This window comes from Passer montanus, unplaced genomic scaffold (genome assembly GCF_014805655.1).
Source record: "Passer montanus isolate IOZ18808 unplaced genomic scaffold, ASM1480565v1 scaffold100, whole genome shotgun sequence".
Lineage (NCBI taxonomy): Eukaryota > Metazoa > Chordata > Aves > Passeriformes > Passeridae > Passer > Passer montanus.
Genome location: NW_024356506.1, coordinates 818118 through 835860, shown reverse-complemented (window position 1 = coordinate 835860; position 17743 = coordinate 818118). Strand labels below are relative to the sequence as shown.

The window sequence follows — 17743 nt, the reverse complement described above, 5'->3', positions numbered from 1 at the left end:
AAGCGAGGACGAATGGGGGTTTTCCTTCTGGACCTGCTGGGGAGCGAGTTGCTGATTAAGACGTGTGTGATAAGCATTTTCTTTGTACTTCTAATTAAAGCGAGGTGCGTGGGAAGAGGAGGAGGAGAGAGGGGAGCCGGAAGCCAAGGGAGGAGGGAGATGTGGAGCGAGGTGATGGAGAGAGGCAATTTGAGGCAGACAGGCAGATTCGGGGCACAGAGAGGCAGACAGGCATGGAAGGACAGGATCCACGGATTGGGACAGGATGGGGAGGAGGCAGAACTCTTCTGGGTGGCCACAGGGTGTCCAAGATAAGAGAGGGGCAAGAAGAGCAGAAAGGAGAGTGGGATGTGAGGATGAGGGCGAGCAGTTTGCTCCAAAAGAGCTAAGCTGAAGCAAGGGAAGGAGAGAAAATAGCAAAAAGCCACATCTCATAGCTCAGCAGGGATGGTGTCAACGTGGGTTGTCTCCCTAGAGCTTCCTGGATGCACCGTAGGTTAGGATCAGATCCAAAAAAAAAAAAAAAAGAGGAGAGAGAAAAGGGGAAAGCCAACAGACCAGTTAAAAACAGCAAAAGGAGCATGTGGCAGTGAGCAGCAACTGAGCCTTCCCCTGAGGGGAGTGGGACCAGAATAAAGGGACACTGAGTCACTGGCACCTTCCCTGGTGCTGTCACTGTCTGCTGAGGACACGATGCACCCCGAGCCTGGTGGCACTCACCCCTTGGCATCAGTTCAGCCTGTGGGCTCTCTCTGCCTTAGGAGCAAATGTGTTTGGTTTTGGGGTTTTTTTAGGGGGTTGACAGGCCTTTGCCACCTCATCTGGATGAGTGTTCTGCTCAGAGGCTCCTTGTGGCAAGAGCTGTCACTTCTTGGAGAGCAGCCTGAGCTGCGAGCCAGATGAACCTGGTGGGTGAGTGAGAAGGGGGAGATCCCGAGCGAAACTTGGGGAAGTTTCTGGTGCAGCTGATTCTGTGCTTCACATGCTCCGAGGAGCTCTGGCATATGCTGAAGTGCCCTCCTGTGCTGCCAGGGTCCCTCCCCAGTTGTGCACTGAGATGTTCATTGTGTTCCTCCTTGGAATTGCTGTCTGGAGGAGACTTTCTTTCACCCAGGACTCTTTGAAGCACTTGAAATTAGAAGCCTGAAGCCATGTGGGCAATTCATCCCATATTCTTGCAGGAACTAATATCTTCTAGTGGTGAACAAGGGATTTGCTGCATTATCCTATATTCCCTGTGCTAGAATTTTCCCTTTCCTTTCTGTAATTGCTTCCTCTTTCTAGAAGAAATAAGAAGAAAATAAGAAACCACATTTTCCCCCCATCTGCCTCCACATCCTTTCAATCCCTATTAATTCTCCTACAGCTCACCAGACAAAGCTGCCCAGTCATTTGTTTGGTAGCAAAAACCCTTGGAAGGAAATAAAATTAAGAAGAAACCAAGGTGTTGGGCTTTTAAACTCGCAAGGAACGAAAGAGGGAAAAGAATAGCACATTTAATTTGCACCATACGTTTCTATTCATCCATCTCCAGCCCTGGAACACTTTATTGCACTGGAGCTGGCACTCACAACGCAGAGTTTTGCTTTTAAAACATGGTTCACACGTCAGTGGGTCCTTTGTTCCCGGCCACCCATTGTCCCCCAGGCCCACGTCACTTACTGGGAGGGTGTGGAAGCAATTGGGAACCTGAGGGCATCCTGCTATCAATATTACCCCACAATGATGATTGTTATTAGTGCCACAACTTCTGGTGCATAATTCTCTCTGTATTCCTTTTCATCTGGAAAGCCCTACTTTGAGAGGAAGATAAAGTGCTTTGTTTTCCAACTAAAAATATCTCCCGTGTTTTGTAATTCTCCCCTCTTCTTATTTAATGAGATGTTTGTTATTTTGGTTTTCTTGCTGGGCAGAGGAAATGTTAATGAGCCTCTCCTTGTGCTGCTTTTTGCCTCCTCAAGCCTGCCTGAGGCTAAAGCAAGGAAGTCAAAGGAGGTATCAGCATTTTTCACACTCTGGCATTGGCTGTTGTGACCCTCCCGAGGTCAACACAAATAGAAAGACATCTCCAAATGAACTTCATTTTCCTCCCCTGCACAGCCCTGACGAGCTGGAAAAACACATTTGTCGCGGTGTCAAAGGGCCTGGTTCACAACTGGTTTGTGACAATTCTTCTGCCACGTTTTACAGCTGAGTTTGGCCCACTTTGGGCCTCACACTTGACTCCTCACCCACCTGCCTCCCTTCAGGGTGTCCCTCTAAGTGCTCCAGTAAAAGTTTCTGATTTTAATGCTCTTTTTTTACTCCTCCTCAGCAGCAAACACTGCAAATCACAGGTCTGCTAAAAAAAGGGAGAGCGGTGGGGTGGCTGTGAGGAGCAGACCTGGTTCCTCTGCTGGTGTGGCTTGGCTGACAGAGTCCCATCAGGCCAGGAGAGCTCTGCTCCTCATCCTCTGCCTTCATCCCATGGAGATCTACGGATCATTTGTGGCCCATGGAGCCAGTCCCCTCCTCCCCTGCATCCCATTTCATTCTGGGCTTCACACTGACACCCCAAGGCTGTGTGAGAGGAGAGGTGGTGGTGTGGTGGTGGGGCACTGGGATGTCACAGCCACATGGGGAAAATGGGACATGGTCCTTGCTGGTGGCATCACATCCTACCCTTGATGATGATTCCTGTGGTGACCAAGGGAAGCTGTGCAGCCACAGGTTATTGGCTGTACCAGCTGCTCAGGTGATGGCTCAGGCTGCTCCAGACCTTTCCAGACCTTTCCTGCTCCAGCTCATCCTGCTGTTCCCATGGGTGAATCGATATTAAGCCTCTCTTTCACTTTGCTCAGCACCTACATGGATTTTTCTCCTGGACTAGAGCACATGGGAAGGACTTTAGGGTTGTTGGGAGCCTTGTTTTCCATCAGTGAAGTCAGACTGGCTCACGGGAAGATTTCCATCTTCAGACTCCCTGCTATGGGCTGTGGGGAGGATGGAGAAACGGGATTGTCCTGTGGCCATAAGAGGAAATCCTGCCTTGTGGTGCTGAACAGCCAGAGCTGATTCCATGGAGAATCCACCACAGCCCCTCTTCCACATCAAATTACGGAGCCCTACCTCTCCTGTGAGTGGCAGCACCTCTGCTTCCATGAGGGAATACACCTGAGGAAGGTAAGGAATGTTCAGGGAAGGCTTTGCACCTGGTAGTGCAGGTGTCCTCCAAGGTATCATCCAGACATTTTCCTCCCTGCCTGAACCACTGATCAGTTACTGCCTTGCTGAATGGATGGATGGTTTTTCTCCTTCACCCCTTAAATGCTTTATTTTCCCTCATTCAGGCTGAAATCCCAAAGTATTTCCAAACCTGTCCAGGATTTGGCCACAGAAGCGTCAAAGAGGTTTAAAGCCACGTTCCTCCTAATTTGGCACCAGGGTTTCAACCCAAGCATCCTCAGTGATGGGACATTCCTAAAATGAAGGGAAAACCTCAGTGCTTGATTATAACTCATTTTGTGGGCATGGTTTGTACCTGCCTCTGAACAGGGATGTGTGTCTGTCTGTCTGTCTGCCTTGGGCTCCATTGGGGCATTCCAAAGGACACCAAGGGGACACAGAGCCTTTCCATGATCACAGAAGGACACGAGGCTGCTGTTCCCAGCCCAACCTGTGTCCCTAGAGCTCTGTCAGCTCCCTGCTCTCACAGCCATCACCACCCTGAAGACACAAACTAGGCCACTGCTCTCCTCTTTTTAGAATTTCTGTCACTGAGTTGTGACTCAATTTACCTTTTTTTCCACCTTTCCATATTGCTTCTCCTTCTTCTAAGCTGTTTCCCCTATTTTTGCCCCCACCAAGCATTGCTGCTAACAAAAGATTTCCTCTAAGCATCCTTGCTAATCTCGTCTATCCACAGGGAGCCACAGCTGGGTGCAGAAATTGTCCCCTTGTCCCAAGAAAACAACAGAGCACCTGCCTCATGTGGCAGAGAGGCTCCTGCATCGCTGGGAACAGCAGGGGTGATGCCAGGTCACTTCTGGAATAAAGGGAGCCTCATTCAGCACATCCTCATCCCAGCCCAATTCTACCAGCATTCCCATTTCCTTTATTTAAGTACCTGAAAATGAGAGATGGGTAATTAGGGCCAGCAGGGAAGCTTGAGGGAAACAGAATAACGTGAGAAGCAAGCAGCAGACTGTGCTAATTTCTTCCTTCCAAATCTAGGAGGCCCCAGACGTCACTAAAAGCTTTATTAAAACAGGGGTGGGAGGAGCTGGGGAGAGAGCTGCTGTGGAAAGAGTTTCAGGAGTTCCTTGCTCCAAAAACCCCTCACGACTCCTCAGCACATCACTTCCCCAGCACTGAACACAACTCCTTGGTGGTCTCAGGCTTGAGATCACAGAATCCTAGAAAAGTTTGGGTTGGAAGGGACCTTTGAAGGGCATCAAGCTCCCACCCTTTTTCCATGGCCACATTCCATTGGTCCTGGTTGCTCCAAGCCCCATCCAGCCTGGCCTTGGACACTTCCAGGGTGGGAAATCCACAGGATTAGAAGCATAAACTTGGGACAGGAGTGATCCTGACACCAATCTGTTCCTCGTCCCCACAAGATCATGGGAATTTATTCCGTCTCCCTTCTCCTCAGGTTATCTTTCAATCTAGGGGGATAAAAAGCTGCTGATGGAAATTTTTGTCCTCATAGATCTGTTGAATCTTAGCAAGACCAAAAAGGGGAGGGAATAATAAAGAAAACAAGGAGGGGAAGGAAGGAAAAAAAGGAGAGAGAGAAAAAAAGGGTAGAATAAAAAGAAAAAAAAAGGGAAAAAATGGGTTGGGGGGGGTAAGAAATAAAAGAAAAATAACAGTACAGTGACACCCAGAGTTACTTGAGCCTGATTTTAGTGACAGATCCCTAAGGATTGCAGAATTTTTTGTTCGTGTCCCTCAGACATGATGTGGATGATCCCGCTGCAGGGCAGTCGGGATGGGATGGGATGGGATGGGATGGGATGGGATGGGATGGGCTGGGATGGGATGGGATGGGATGGGGTGGGATGGGATGGGATGGGATGGGATGGGATGGGATGGGATGGGATGGGATGGGATGGGATGGGCAGCGCTCCCCTGTTGCTGTGCTCCTGCTCCCAGCCTGGCGGATGCCGGGGAGGCGGCGGCAGCTCGCTCCCAGCAAAACGGGATCGAGCTCTCCATGGATCCCAGCAGGAATGCTGCGACAGAGAAAGGGAAGGATTTTGGCGGGGCATGCAGGGTCATTGGTCCAGCCCTGCCAACCCTTCCCTGCCCATCTCTGCCCTCTCTCCCCTCTCACACAGAGCTCTGACCTTCCCGGAGCATCCTCAGCCCCCGCTGCGGGGGGAGGATGCGCTATCCTGGATTTCCCACCCCGGTTTTTAGTTTTTTTGGGATTTTTTTTTTGTTTTCCAGCAGTCAGATTTGGCTGGGGGGAGGGAGGGGAGGGCCAGGCGAAGCGGCGGCTCGGCGTTAATGGGTTCCTTGAGGAGAAGCCGAGGGTAGAGCATCCATCCCCGCAGGTACCTGGAGAGCCATGAGCCATCCTGGGATGAGACAGCGGCGGTGGGCGGGAGTGCGGGGGAGGAGGGGGGAGTGGGAGAGGGGCAGACAAAAGGGATGAGTAGTGTGAGTGTGTGTTTGTGTGCCGGGGGATCTGCCGCACGCTCCTGCCTTTCTTCCACCTGCCTGCCAACAGGCAAGGATGGCAAGATGCCGGGTGAGTTTTCCAGGGGGGTGAAAATGAGCCACGGCAGCACCCCCAAGGCACTGCTAAAATAGGGATGCTGTGGGCATGGCTCCCCAAATGTGGTGCCTACTCTGGGGGGGTTACAGCCAGGCTTTCTTCTCTTCTGGAGATGCATCAGGGGAGGGGAAAAGAGCCCCTGCAGAGCTGCTTTGCTCTCTGAAGGGATCCTACAATCCTGGAATCCTAGGATTGGGGTTGCAATGAATGTAAAAATAATCCCATTCCAACCCCCTACCGTGGGAAGGGACACCTTGCTCTAGACCAGGCTGCTCAGAGCAATGTTTGGGGAGTTTGTGGTGGAGGGGGAAACCTTAAGATTTGGAGTTTTATGGCCTCCACAATACACACAGGCAGATCCTTCCTTCCCATCCACTGCTGGTTCTCCAAAATCCTTCAACTTCAATCCTTCAACTCCGCCCCCAGGTTCTGTGAGGGTGACACAATCTCGCCAGGATACCCCCAGGTTTCTGTCAGTGGTCATGCAGGAATTGTACTGAACATGAAATCTCTACCCAAAGCTCGAGTTTAAGTGGGGATCAGGAGGTGGAGGTCGCATTAAAATCGTGTTTGTCACTTGCATGGAATCATGGAATTGTTACTGCTGGAAAATACCTCTAAAATCACTGGCATAGGTTTTCCCAGATAAGCTGTGGCTGCCCCACCCCTGGAAGTGTCCAAGGCCAGGCTGGACAGGACTTGGAGCAACCTGGGATAGTGGAAGGTGTCCCTGCCCATGGGAGTGGGTGGAACTGGATGGTTTCTTCCAACCCAAACCATTCCATGCTCATCAGAGATCAAATTCAATGATCACCAAGCATTGTGATATGAACCCAGCACCACCACTGTGTTCACCACTAAACCATGTCCTCAAATCATTAAAAAATTAGTCTGGTTTTGTCCAAAATAGACATGTGATAGGGTTTCCTTCCCAGGAATTTTGGGAAACCATGTTCAGAGCACATCTGTTTTAACTGGGACATAAATTGTAATTTCTTCACAGCTGAAGAGCTCTGACCCCCACATCATCAACTACCCAACTTCTGCAAGAGCTTTGCATTTTGGATAATAATAAACATCCATCAGGCCAGACCCAGCTATCAACCTGCCTGTCTTAAATCCTGAAATACACACCCTAGGCTACGCATCCCAGATGTCACAGGAAAGCCAACACCAGAGAATTGTTTAGGTGGGAGAACACCTCTAAGATCGTGAAGCCCAACCATTACACCAGCCCTGCCAATGTCCCCAAGTGACACATCCACACATCTGTTAGATCTCTCCAGGGCTGGGGACTCCATGACTGCCACAGGCATCATGCTCCAGCATCCCCCTCCCTCATTGTGCACATTTGGTCACACAGAGATGCCACCAGGAGTGACCAAGCCTTGCTCTGACCCAGAACTGTTCACCTAAGGCACAGAGGTCCAGACCAAGAAGAGATCTGGACTCACCACACACAGGCTGAGCACCCCTAAGAGCACCTTATTTCCTTTCTCAGCCCCAAAACCAGAGGGTTTCCCCTCAGGCTGTTTGGTCTGGATGAATTTGTGGTTTTCATTGAAGTCTTGTGGGTTTAGGGGAGACCCCTGAGGGTCAAAAAGTGTTTACCCAAGAGCTTCCAGGTAGGGTCCTGCCTGATCTCTGAAAGGACCTCCCCCTCCTTAATTTGGTCACTGAATGACCAGCACAGAACTTCATTCCTCCTCTCCTCTCCCCAAGTACTTGTACAAGATTGCCTGTGACATTTAGAGCAGCTAAAATTATCTCAATTAAATATCTCCACTGGTTTCCCTTTGTTCTCTTTTCCTTTCTAGCTCTTTCCTTCCAGACAGCTGGAACATGTTCTTTAGACAGTCTTTAAAGACAAAAGGGGAAAAAAAAAACCTCCCTACCCCAAACACCCAACAACTAAATCTCATGTAGCTTCAGCTCAGCTTTATTTAGAAACACAGTTGAAATAAATGTTGTGAAGAATATTTTATGTTGCTCCAGGATTCATCCATAGGAGAGAGTGCCCAATAAAGTAATTCCTTTGTGGATTGCAGGTCTGGTGGAGGCGTGGGAGAAAGGGATAAAGGGTTGTACACTGATTTTTGGGAGATACTTGGTACCATGAGATAAAACTCAGCATTGTTTGCCTCTGTGATATCCCCACTCTTGCCCACATGTTCATGATGACAACACCTGGCTCTGTGGACTGACCTTTCATTGTTACAAATTCCCTTGCAATCTGTTCTGGGAGCGAAAATTCCTTCCCAGCATGAAATTTGGCAGCTGCCTCATCCCTGTGCCTGAAGCATGAATCACCAGAGTTAAGTAACAAACCCGTTTATACATCAAGACACAATCACTGTCCAAGCAATCATTCTGTGCTTTTCAATGTGAAGCCCATTATTTGTACATTCTGTTTGTATTCATCTTTTCCCCATCCCCTTTTCTTCCACTATTTTTCTTTCCCTGTACCTTCTGGATGCTTTGCAAAACAATGAAAAACTTCAGAAGGAGGCTGGGATGTTAAGCAGAGGCAGAAAATATCTCCCAGCCCCCAAGAATGGTTGTTTACTATTAATTTCAGGAGTTTCTGGGAAATCTCTCAGGGAACCTCACCAAAGAATGTTTGGCAAGAACAATTGGCTCCCTAATGAGGTTCATGGCCACTTGGTTTGTGTATTAATATCTTATAAATATATTTATACACCCCTACACACTTTAAAACACCTGTTATTTTTACGAATATTTTCTTGGTGCTGCTCTTCTGTCTTTTTAGCACTTATTTCCTTCCTCTGGCCTACTGACAGTTATTAAATAAACGATTCCCAAATGTGTTTGGTGTATTCTGCTGAAAAGGAGGCTTTGCTGGGTTGAAGTAGCAGCAGGTGATCCATATTGGAAGGAAGATGTGGGTAAGGCACAGGAACTGAGAGTTTGTGGGGGCAGAGCAGGATCTGCCAGTGTTATTAAGGCTGGGGAAAGCAGCAGGACTTGAGCTGAACTGCAGCATTGCAATATTCAGGAACTGGCACAAAAGAAATTTAGGACAAGGCTTGTGTCTCCCAGTGCTTGCTCCAAGCCTCTCAGATGAGGTTTCTCCTGCTGCCTGGTTGGCTGTGTCCATGCAGGACACAACCATGGACATGGACATTTATGGTTGTGTTTGAGGGTCTCAGGATGAGGGAAGAGATGAGAATTTTGACTTTATGTTTTAGAAGGTTGATTAATTATATTATGATATGATATTATATTATATTAAAATACTGTACTAAAACTATACTAAAAAGAATAGAAATAAAGGATCCATCAGAAGGCTGGAAAGGAAAGGAATGGAATGATGACAAAAGCTCGTGACTATCAGAGTCCGACACAGCTGCATCTTTGATTGGTTATTAAGTAGAAACAACTCACATGGATTAATCCAAGTTGCACCTGTTGGTAAACAATGTCCAGACCACATTCCACAGCCATCAAATAGTTGTTTATATTTCTTTTCCGAGGTTTCTTAGATAAAATAGGAGAAAAATTCTAGTGAAGGGTTTTCATAAAAATATCATAGTAACAGACATTGCCCTCTCTTTTCACACAGAGCTCAGGTGCCTTATCAAGTCCAGAAAGTTTCTTTGTCTGAAACTATAACTTGGTGAACACAGACCTCTGCTTTTTCAAGTTTTCTCTTCCACTCTGAGTGAAATGCATCCAAAGTGCTGCCCGTAGAAGCTGTGGCTGCCCATCCCTGGAAGTGTTCAAGGCCAGGTTGGACAGGGCTTGGACCAAGCTGGGATAGTAGAAGATCCATGGTGGAGAGATGGGAATGAGATGATATTTAAGGTCCCTCCCAACCCAAACCATTGGAGGGTTCTAAGATGTCTCAGGTCTCTCACTTTGAGAACTACAAAACACTGAAACATTGGTTTTCTCAGAAAAAAAGGGGTTTAAACTTGGGGAGGACTTAAATTCCAGGTCTGGGTTTGATTCTCACTGGGTCTCCCTAGCAGTGAGTTTGTGGGTACTTCACCACAGAGCAGATTGCAAATATTCACCCAGGCCCAGATTATTTCTGCATTCCTCCATCCAAAATCTGTGTTTACAGCACAGGAATACTGCACCTCAGGACAGCAGAGCTGTTATTCATAGCCTGAATTCCTAACATAAAAAAAATAAAAATGAAAGAACCCCTAGTGCCATCCCCCTGAATGATGGACTGACAATCTCAGCATCTTTTAGACATCAGACTTCAGGAGGGAGAGGGAATGGCTGTGTGACGGGCAGGGTTTGGCAGCTGGGCTTCATTAACTCTGTTTTTCAAAGCTGCATTTGTGTCTCCAGAATAACAATGATGTTATCCCAGGCCTCATCTTCCATCCCCTCACCTCCACTGTGTTGGGAAGCACCCCCAGTGCCCTTTGGGCCATTATCTCTTTCTTTCCCCAACATATTAAACTGCCATCAAAGAGGAGTTTTGCAAATATGGTTTGTTGCTTATTGCAGCCTTACATTTCAGAGGTGCTGCTGCTGCTGCATGTTTTGTACAATTTTATTTTCAAGCAGTCCATTTTCCCCTAATGGGCTCACCTGGGGGTCTGTTCAACCAGAGGGGAAAATGGAGCTGAGCAAACTTCCTGCTGAGAGACCTTTACAAACCTCAAGAAACCTTCCTCAGAAACAGGAGTTCCACGTTCCTAATGAGATCATTTTCATAAAAGTCTGCGGAGAGAGCAGAAAGAGAAAATAGTGACAGCAAAATAGAGATAATCACTAAAAATTATTTTCAAGTAAACCAAGAGCCTTCTTGGTGTAATGAGACAGAAAAATTTCAGGAAGCCTAAAGGAAGAACATTGTTTTTTATGACACATCAGAGCCAAGTCAGGGAGTGAAAAGCAATCACATCCCAACCCTGCAGCTGGATGTCACTCCCCTGGTACAGAGTTCAGGAAAGAGTGGGGAAACACAACAAAATCCCATCAGGGTCAGAGTTTGGTGCCAGGATGTCTGCAGGAAAAACTAACATGGGTGACAAATTCGATGTGCTGGGCTGGGTGAAAAAGGTCACCTCTCTGTGCCTCCTTCTGGGTGATGCCCTTGCCCAAACTAAAAAAGAGTGAATTCCACAAGAGGTGGTGAACCCAGACTGGAACACAGAGCCAGCTTGGCTCTGGACAGGGACAGGGAGGTTGGGATAATTTGGTGGTGACTCTCAGCAAATCATGGAGTCACAGAATGGCTCAGAAATGGGTTGGAAAGGACCTTAAGGATCATCCAGTTCCAACCCTCCTGCCTGGGCAGGGACACCTTCCACTATCCCAGGATGCTCCAAGCACTGTCCAACCTAGCTTCAGACAATTCCAGGGATGGGGCACCACAGCTTCTCTGGGCAACCTGTGCCAGGGCCTCAGCACTCTCGCGAGAAGAATTTCTTCTTAATCTCTAATCTAAATCTACTCTTCTTCATCTTAGAGCCATCCCCTCTTTTCCTGTCACTCCAGGCCCTTGTAAATTGTCTCTCTTTATTTTTTTGTGGGCCCACATCAGGTACTGGAAGGCCACAATTAGGTCACCCCAGAATCTCCTCTTCTCCAGGCTGAGCATTCCCAATTCTCTCATTTTCTCCTCACAGCAGAGCTGCTCCATCCCTTTCATCACCTTGGTGCCTCTTCTGGACTCCTCCAACATGTCCATGTCCTTCCTGAGCTGGGACCCCAGTGCTGGATGAAACATTCCAGGTGGGATCTCTCCAGTCTGGAGCAGAGAGACAAAATCCCCTTCCTCACTTGCTGCCTGCAGTCCTTTGGACGCAGCCCAGGACAATCGGCTTTCCGATTGGAAATGTAACCCTGGATGCAATTCCATAACCTTTGAAAGCTACTTCTGCCTGATGCCAGATGGGTATTTGAGAAAGCACAGGCAGATTGGGCTGGAGTGGTAGGAAAACTGGAAAAAAAATGGGAGGAGGGGAAGCAGGGACAGAGGGATGGCCTGTCATCCGTTTGTCATGGCCAGCGCCTGAGCCACCCGCGCGGCAGCGGTGATTAAACACTTGGCTGGTGGCATGAGATGACACCTCCAGCACGGCTCTGCACAAGGTGCCAGCAGGGTTTCACAGGCTGACACCACCCTGGTGCCTCCAGAAGCCAGAGCGTGAGGACAAGGAGGTGCCAGAGGAGATGTACAGAACATCCAGCTCAAAACCCAGCCTGCAACGTTTTCTGTGAGTTAGTGGCTAAAAAAGGAAAAACAGCAGGGTGTTATATCACCAGATGCTCTCCTGATCTCCAGAGATTTGTGGCTCAGGGTATGCATGAACCAAAGCAGGCAGTTCCATATTTTTATGCTCTTTGCAGATTTTTTTTTTCCCCTCCATAAATCTTCCTAGTCATCTTCTAAACATTTTTATGGTTTGGGAATCTATAATAGCAGAGTTTTGCACATATAACCAGACACTGTGTAAGGAAATTTCTTATTTTTTCTTTGTTCCAAGCTTGGCACTCACTCTTTTCCAATGATAACCTTTAGTTCCTGCATCAGAAGAATCAATAAGCCACCAACTCCTAATGATTCCTCTCTAGATCCTAAAATACCATTTCTTTCTCTAGGTCCTGTAATACCCTTCCCTTTACTCTCTCTTTTTGTTGATTGGATAAACAAGGTTTACATGGCATTTCCCTGTGCAGAAGACACTTTATTAAGGGCTTTTTTTCACATCCTTCATGGGATGAAGGCACCAAAAAACACCCCAAAGAATAATCAAGATGTGAATGACACAACAGGTTTTTTTCATGGGGGAATGGCACAGGGGAGAGAGGACAACAGGATCCCAATATTTCACTCCTCCTTCCACTTCCTTCTCTCCCCATGGAGCTCCAGCCCTGAGGTGTGAACTGAGCTGTAAAAACAGCTTTAATTTCTTCCTCTTCAATAAGGAAAAGTCTGATCTTCCAACTTCTTCCATGTGACTCGTCAAACTGGCACCACAAGTCTGACTTCTGATGACTTTGCCCACAGACTTTCAGTTCTGATGTTTCACCAGCTGAAAAACCCAAGTTCCCAGTGAGTCAGCTGCTCAAACTTCTAATTTAACTTAAATGTAGCACTTCCATCAAGGCTTGTACTTTATCAGATCCTTCACTTCATCCTTTGCACCAACACTGCTGAGCATTTGCAAAGCAGTTCAGCTCAGCTTTCCACAGGAATTCTGTACCCAGCTGAAGCTTCAAGCTAGGAAGAGTGGGCTGTCAAATACCACAGTTTCCACGTTGGGATCATTTCTTCCTGTCTGAGGAAAGCTGGTGGGAAGCCACTTTCCTTGACAAGGAAAAAGCTGCTGAAGCAAAAGTGGGACAGCTGGAAAGGCAGAGGCAAGTCTAAGTCCAAGGCATCCACGTCTTCCCTTTCCTAGGGAGAACCTGCAGATGGATCCTTGTCACCCACTGAGAGACATCAGGACAGGGATGATGGCAGCTCTGTGGAGTGACAGATTAGTTCAGCCTCTGAGAAAACTCTGGAGCCTCCAACTTCAAAAGGATGTGGAGTGAATCCAAAGGAGGCCATTGAGTTCCAAGGGCTGCAGCTCCTCTGCTCTGGAGATAGGCTGGGAGAGCTGGGAACGTCCAGCCTGGAGAAGGGAAGGCTCCAGAGAGACCTCAGAGCGCCCTTCAGTGCCTGAAGGGGCTCCAGGAGAGGTGGAGAGGGAGTTTGGACAAGGGATGGAGGGACAGGACACAGGGAATGGCTTTAAATTAACAGAGGATAGGACTGGACTGAATATTAGGAAGAAATTCTTCCCTGTGAGGGTGGTGAGGCCCTGGCCCAGGCTTCCCAGAGAAGCTTCCCCATCCCTGGAAGTATCCAAGACAGGTTGGATAAGGCTTGGAGCAGCTTGGGATAGCAGAATGTGTCCAGGCCCATGGCAGGAGGTAGAACTGGTCCTTTCAAATCCTTTCTATCCCAGACCATTCCATGTTTCCATGAAGACCAGCTTGGCCGGGTGCTACCACTGCAGATGTGGCTGTAAAAATAATTCTAGTCATGAGTATTATCCACCACAGGCATTCCCATCTGAAGAACTTTGATAATTGTTGACCTTTCTGGGGTCAGATAATTGATGTTTGGGCCAGGTGTTTAGATATCAAAAAGGGTCAAGTGTCCACTGAGCCAGTTTGAGTGGCAGAAGTTTAAGTGGCAGAAGTCTGAAATCTCATCATGTTCCAACAGGTTTTGGGAAAATCTGAGCCTCAGCAGAGCTGAAGTAGCTCAGCTGGGAGAGCGTTAGACTGAAGATCTAAAGGTCCCTGGTTCAATCCCGGGCTTCAGCACAGTTTTCCTGCACTTTTCTGTGCCCAGGGCTGGGCTCTGCACTACAGGAGAGACCTGGACATCCAGAACAGAGTCCAGCAGGACTGGGAGGGGACAGGAGCATCTCTGCTGAGGGGAAAGGAGGAGAAACTGGGCTCAGTGGCCTTGAGAGAGTGTGGAGTTCCCTTCTTAGACATATTCCCAAGTGACCTGGAGGTGGTGCTGGACAAGGGGCTGTAGGTCCTGCTTGAGCAGGGATTTGGAGCAGGGACCTCCATGAAGTCCCCACTCAACAAGTCTGAGCCTGTGAAAGAGGGACAGGAGTTTGCAGTTCAAGTATTTTAGCAAAAATCGTGATATAAAGGGATGTTTGTTCCTTCCACTGCCTGTTCCCAGTCCTGTGGCATGGACTGCCCTGAGAAGAAGCAGAAAGGTTGATCCACCTTTGGTGTATGGCCAAGCACAGAATCAAAACTGGGTTTGGGAAAATAGGAAAAACCCCTTATCCATGAAAGTGATTTTTAGCATCAATCACAACTGGCCTTGAAGCAACCCCTCTCCCTGAAATTTGTATTTTCCAGGCTGAAGCATTCCAGTGTGTTTACCTGTTGTTTTTAGGGAAACAAAGCTTGGTATCAGGGCTGAAGTAGCTCAGCTGGGAGAGCGTTAGACTGAAGATCTAAAGGTCCCTGGTTCAATCCCGGGCTTCAGCAGAGTTTTAGCAGTTGGAATCAATTTCCTGGCAGTGTCCAGGAAATGACTGGACATGGTGCTCAGTGCTCTTCCTTGGTTGACAAGGATGTGAAGGGTCAAAGCTTGGACTCTATCTTGGAAACCTTCTGCAGTCTTAATGGCTCTATGATTTTATCCTTGTGGGTCCTTCCAGCTCAGGGTACTCTGTGATTCTCTGATGAAGTTTTCAACTCTTTCCTGACAATTTCCTATTTTTACCTTGACTATTTTCAAACGATGGTGCTCAATGTGCAGACGCCCCACCAAACTGAGTAACTCTGCTTTGTGTTTGCTGCTTTGTCCTTTTCTTATTCCTGTTCCATGGAGCCCTTCAGACCAACACCAGAGACAGGACACGAAATGCCAGCCGTCCAAAAAGACAAGTGAGAAGCAGCAAACCCTCGACCTTCTCAAGATCAACCCCAATGCCCATCCAATCTCTTCTTCATAGCAGGACAGGGACTTTCCCCCCACCTTTTCCTTCTGTTGATACTCTAAAAGCTGTGGGAATCAGGCTGTCTGACATCCAGAAATTCCAGAAAATGCTTCCCTGACCAGGATGTATTTAAAATAACTTTTCTATAACCAAAAAAAAAAAACCATCATCACCTGCTTAAGCCTTGAAGAGATACCAGGGGTCCTGCTGGGCAAATGCCTCTGCCAAGAGCCACCACCCAAACAGAGCACCTCAATTTCAACACCCCAAAACAACACCACAAATACAACACCTCAAAATGCAACACCTCAACTGCAACACCACAAACACAACACCACAAATAAAACACCACAAACACAACACCTCAAATTCTACACCACAAAACAACACCACAAATGCAGCAGCTGCTCACCCAGGCTGGACCTTTGCAGACCTGATGCCCTCAGGTGGGATCATCTGGCTCAGGGATGCACCAGCTGGAAATTAGCCTTTACTCCAGCTGTCTTTGCCTGGATCTAAATTAGGCAGGAGCCTCCTGGTCCCCAAATTGGATCAAAGTAGGTCAGAACTCCCTGCATGGTCCACGTGTGGGATTAAATTATATCAAATTTTGTGCGTGTCTTGGGCCTCGTTTTGTTATGAAAGCAGAGCTGAGGTGTTATGAACATCCCAAATATTGCCCTCAGGTTTGAGAACAGTTCACACACCATGGCTGTGCTGAGGGGCTCTGACCTCATTAACCCCCTGGAGAAAGGCAGCCCTGAGCCCCAAGGAGAGAGGCAAATCCCATAGCAGAGACACCGAGTTGATGGTGACCCAAATAGCTTAAATGTGACAATCTGTGTGCTCCCAGACAATGCCCAGACACAGTTCCCTGCATAGCAGGAGCCAGGAGCAATTCCCAGGAAGTGGTTTGGACATAATAGGTCTATTTTGGAAGAAATGCTGAGAGATGTGATTGCTCAGACTGGGGGAGGGAAGGTTTGGAGACCTCAGAGCCCCTTCCAGTGCCTGAAGGGGCTCCAGGAGAGCTGGAGAAGGACTGGGGACAAGGGATGGGGTGACAGAACACAGGGAATGGCTACCCACTGCCAGCAGGCAGGGTTAGATGGGATATTGGGAGGAAATTTTCCCATGTGGTGGTGGTGGTGGTAAGATTCTGGCATCTATTTCCCAGAGAATCTGTGGCTGCCCCGTCCCTGGAAATGTTTGGCCAAGCTGGATGAGCAACGTGAACAGCTTGATCTAGTGGAAGGTGTTGGTGGAGGGGGTTGGAACCGCAGGATTTTACAGTCCCTCCCAACCCAAACCATTCCATGAATCTGTGATTCTATGAATTCTGCTGGAGTAGAGAGGGGAAGAAGTTTTAGCCATGCCAGATGGGTTTAGTCTCAACAAACAGGGCAGACCAGTTCCATTTCCTTTGGCCACTGTCACAGGGCACCCGTTCCCAATCCTCACCAGGTCTCTGCTCTCAGCCAGCACCAGGGGATGCCCAGCCAGAGCTGGCACCTCTGTGGAGGTGACAGTGACATCTGGGCTTGTTGGCCTCGAACATGGGGGTAGCTCCAATGAAACCACTTTCAAGCCTGACCCACAGCGGTGGGAAGGCAAAGGAAAGGTCCCCACTAGTTCAGAAAAAGGTTCCTACAGTTCCAGAAATCCCAGAGACCACAACGCAGCTCTGAGAGGAGATGAGGATTTTTTTTTTTTCCCTCCTTCTCCTGACAACTCAGTTCCCTCCTGGCTGAACCAGCTTTGACTCAAACCTCAGCGCCAGAAGTTGCCAGGTTTCCCTGGGTTTGGCTCAGAGAAGGGTTAAAACCTGCCCGTGCTCCCGGGGAGGCTGCGAGGGAAGGAGCGGGATGAATAACCGCGGTGGGCGGCAGGAGCGCGGGGGTGGCTGCCCTGCCAGCACCTTCTGCAGCCCCCTCGCTCTCAGCTCCCTCCTCTCACCCCCGCTCAGGCCCCTCCAGAGCCCCCACACCGATCAATCAGCACACGGCAGATCCCAAAATCCATCTTTCCCCGAGTATTTGCTCCAACCCGCAGCTCTCCCCCACGAACGGCTCTGCCGGTGCCCTTCAGCTCTGATTCTCTGCCTTTTATTCTGGTGATTTCTGCCTCTTTCTCGTAATGCTTTCAGTCCTGGTTTGCTTCTGGACAATCCTCGTGAACTTCCCTCTCTACATCTGCTGCCAAGAGCTCGAGCAGGGATCGATCCGCACGCAGGGATCGATCCTCGCACACCCGCCCCGACCTCACAGCTCCGGAGCTGCGTCTCTCTGCTGGGGAGAGGAGAGCCTGAGTGGAAATAGGCAGATAAAGGCAGATAAATACATGGGAAACCCTCAGCAGGAGGTTAAAGTCTTTTACTCCAGAAGGAAGGAAAAAGAATGAAAGAAAGAGAGGAAGAAAGAGAGAAAGAGAGAGAGAGAGAAAGAGAAAAAGAAACACAGAGAGAGAAAGAGAGAAAGAGAAGGAGGAAAAGAAAGAGAGGGAGAGAAAGAGAGAGAAAGAAAGA

General features: G+C 48.5%; 2 non-coding genes across 2 annotated transcripts; both read left to right on the top strand.

The window, feature by feature from the left end:
• The first annotated feature begins 13998 nt into the window (after positions 1 to 13998).
• On the top strand, positions 13999 to 14071 carry TRNAF-GAA. Its single transcript has one exon. It is a non-coding gene; the product is annotated as a tRNA-Phe (tRNA).
• A 620-nt stretch (positions 14072 to 14691) lies between these two features.
• TRNAF-GAA lies at positions 14692 to 14764 on the top strand. Its single transcript has one exon. It is a non-coding gene; the product is annotated as a tRNA-Phe (tRNA).
• The last annotated feature ends 2979 nt before the right edge of the window (positions 14765 to 17743 follow it).